This window comes from Scardinius erythrophthalmus, assembly GCF_964197995.2.
Source record: "Scardinius erythrophthalmus genome assembly, chromosome: 8".
Classification (NCBI taxonomy): Eukaryota; Metazoa; Chordata; class Actinopteri; order Cypriniformes; family Leuciscidae; genus Scardinius; species Scardinius erythrophthalmus.
In genome coordinates, this window is record NC_138228.1 from 38,083,260 (window position 1) to 38,087,146 (window position 3,887).

At 36.2% G+C, this 3,887-nt stretch overlaps 1 long non-coding RNA gene across 1 annotated transcript; it reads right to left on the bottom strand.

The window, feature by feature from the left end:
• Window positions 1-2,288: 2,288 nt before the first annotated feature.
• On the bottom strand, window positions 2,289-3,651 carry LOC308694511. Its single transcript, XR_014030615.1, has 3 exons — window positions 3,590-3,651; window positions 3,387-3,486; window positions 2,289-2,922 (listed from the first exon to the last, which is right to left on the bottom strand). It is a non-coding gene; the product is annotated as an uncharacterized lncRNA (long non-coding RNA).
• Between the last annotated feature and the right edge of the window lie 236 nt (window positions 3,652-3,887).

The window sequence follows — 3,887 nt, forward strand, 5'->3', positions numbered from 1 at the left end:
TCGTCGCAGCAGAACCTACGTCATTCGTCAGCTTCACGCGTGTCGCATGCTAGAAGCAACATGGAGCGAGCCAGAGGCCGTTTCTCAATACCAAGTACGCAAACTTCGGACTTGCCAAGTTCGACTCAGGAGAACGAACTCCCGAGGACGAGAGGACGCGAGTCCGGTTATTCTGCAAATGGAACAGCAGCGTTCTTGATCGCGTCACTCAGCTCGCTCTGGCTACTCCGGTAATCCCTTTATGTATATTTTAGCCAACAATAAAACGAAGTATGTTATAAAACACCACTCTGCCTCTTTTCATTTTAAAAAAAAATCTTAAACATATTAATGGCCACATAAATGTGGTTCAGGCAAACGCGTACATTGATTATCTTTACTGCATATTTATAACAACACGAAATATAAAACACAACCCTGCTTTTTGTTTTCATTTTTAAAAATATGAAACATAATGATCATTAAAACTGACATTTAAATTTGCCATTGCTGATTAAGTGAGCATTCAGGTCATGTTTGTGATGGTGGTGTGACACGTTTGACCAATACACAGTTTTTTTGTTTCCACAGCTACATTTTAATTTTTTTTTTTTACATTTATTTAAAGAAGTTTGATTATATTCTATTTTCGATTTTGAATGCACAATTGTTTTTTAAATAAATAAGAATACAACACATTACATACATCTGTTATTTTGTCTTAGTTATGTTTAGTTAGTAAAGTCTGGTGCCTTTAGTCTCTTCAAGGAAGGTATTTGTGGAAGGTATACAGTTTATTATTAATTCAACTATAGTATCGGATCGGTATCGGGTATCGACAGATACACAAAGCCCAGGCATCGGTATCGGTATCGGGACTGAAAAAGTCGGATCGGTGCACCCCTATGAAACACCACAACAGAACCTGGATTTCTCCAGCCCGGTGCAGGTGGCAACAGTGCCCCATCCCTGAGAATCTCAGAGGAAGAGTCAGGAAGGCTGTCTAGGGAACGAGGTCCTAGTTGGGCCATTACGGGGCAACTAAGAACCTGCTCCTCTGACCTGACTTAAAGGGGTGGTTCGGGATTTTTGACATCGGACCTCATTTTTAAGTCAGCCTGGTTGTTATTCATCAGTGGAGACATTTTTTTTTTTAAATTATCCAGTCCTTATATTTGGATAGTTAGCCGATGCTAGGCTAGCGCGAGTCAATGGGTATATGTTAGCCAGCCATTAAAAACCGTTTTACCCACTCCACAGTGCACCAAACGCAAATCAATTATAACACTAGACTATCGATGTATATGTCCGTTGAGAGAATAATGTTTGAAATCAAACATTACCTTTCATCTCAATGATCCCAAAGGAACTAGTTTCTCAGCAGCTGCGGAATTTTACTATGCTCCGGTTAGTAATGCGGCAAAAAGTAAACACACAGTGTGCCTGCGGCAGGTAAATGCCGGTACTCTTGCATCATGTGTGGACCGGCTCACTCGGTTGCCTAGGTAATCTATATATCTCCGCTGCTGCTGTAGACAAAGGCTTATGATTACAGGGAACAAATTATAACTAATGCAATGTGATTAAAGGTAAGTTTGATTTCTAACATTATTCTCTCAACGGACATATACATCGATAGTCTAGTGTTATAATTGATTTGCGTTTGGTGCACTGTGGAGTGGGTAAAGCGGTTTTTAATGGCTGGCTAACATATACCTATTGACTCGCGCTAGCCTAGCATCGGCTAACTATCCAAATATAAGGACTGGATAATTTTTTTTAAAAAATGTCTCCACTGATGAATAACAACCAGGCTGACTTAAAAATGAGGTCTGATGTCAAAAATCCCGAACCACCCCTTTAACACAGTGATGTGTGTAGCACACGTGAACTAAAGTCTGCATAAAGCACTTTCTAATACTTTGGACCAGATCAGAAGTCTATGTTCGCTCTTGAGCCAGCGTTGCAGCAAGACAAGGGAAATGACGACAAGAGACAGAACTACGGTTTGAAAAGTGAGTATTTTTTATGATTTCTTGAATTAACCGGTTTCTTGTAAAGGGAAAAGGGAAAAAAAAAGAAAAGGTAAAATTTGACAGCAATGGAATAAAACAAAAAAACAATATAATTCACACAACAGTCCCCTTTCTTTTTTTTTGTGTTAAACTTGAAATAAAGCTGTATAATTCAATGACTCCTTGTGTGTTATTTAATTCTGTAGTTATGCATACAATATATTTATATATATATATATATATATATTATATTTAATACTGTTTATATTTTATTTATTTAGTCTGTTATCCCTCAATTAACCTTAGTATTCCTATTTTACTCAGTTTAACTTCCTAGCTTGGTTTGGTTAGCTGTATACCTTTAAACAACCTTTCCTTTTACGTATTTGTGGTATAACCCATTTACACAACTCACAGTTTAATAACAGCTTGTGTTCTCTTTTCAGAACCAAAGAACAACCTTTCAAATAAAATAAAAAAAATAAAAAAAATATAAAGCAAAGATAACAAAATAACAGCAAATGAGACAATGCTCAAGAAAATGTCAGATGACACCGAATCAGAGTCCTTTCCAATTGATTGTCTTTGAAGCAAATAACTCAAGCAATTCAACAGGAGTTTAGCACAGTTCAATGTTCTTTTGTACTCCTGTTCCTGTGCTCTGTTAGTGTAAAGAGCGCAGATACTCAACTCCAAGATGCAAAATGGAAAAAAAAAAGGAAAAAAATTGTTCTTGTTCACAGAATAAGTGAGATCCTACCACCTCGAAGAAACAATGATATGTTGTTCAAGCTCGGGAAAACCAGGTTGGCTCGCCAGTCTCCACCAACGCTGAGCACTCCTCATTGTTGACAGAAACAGTTCTAACTAAGAACTCCTCGTTCTGTTCCAAAAGACAAAAAGAAAGGAAAGGGAAAAAAAACCCAACCTTGCAAAGACAAGGCAGAAAATAACAATTAATCCCATATAACAACATTAATATTTCAAATTATCATTTTCAGCACAATAAATGCTTCAAGGCACATTTTAACACTTATTTCTTTTTTTCCACATTTATCAACAGAAATATAACTATTAATGAAGAATAACGCCATGAAGAGACGTATGTGCACTCAATTAGCATGTAGCTCATAGCACATGGCCCGCATGGTTAGCAAAAACTCCACGTGAGCTACGTTACACGTCACACTCACAAAGTTAGAAAACGGATATAAACACTTTTAAACAGCAAAACAACAGCTAATTTAAGTGATAAAATCACATATAAACTCATTTCTTAACATATTTCACAAGAAATATAAATCACAGTATCAGTTATGAACACCTGACTCTACAAAAATGATTGAAAATGCACAAATCATAACTAAAAAGAAGATTTATGAGCTCACTTACCAAGAATAAATCAACAACGATCAGAAATGATCTCGATGTATCAAGGGAATCTGTTTTATGCAGTTTTGTTAGACGAATTCGCTCAACTTCTCACTTAATCCTTAGACAATAGAAACGTAATTAAAACTATTTAAATAACATGTTCTTGTCAACGATGCTTCAAACTATGCATTTCAATAGTTAATCTAGTATTCCTCACTTACTTTCTTGACTTTAGAACTGCGATCGACATGCATCACTGCTCAGACTGCCATTTCACTTCACTCCGTGATGAGAGACTGTTTACGGAGACAGATGACGCAACACCCTAAGGCGGGAGATATTCCTAATTGTTTAAATATTTTCAATTTGCGACATTTTCTACATTCGTTCAAAGAATATTTAATTTTTTAAACATTAAAATAAATCAATAAATTTGTTTATGCGAATTTCAATTCTTTTCTCTCTTTTTTTTTTTTATAGGTTTGACATGGGCTATAGTAACCTAGGTTACATGTGCAA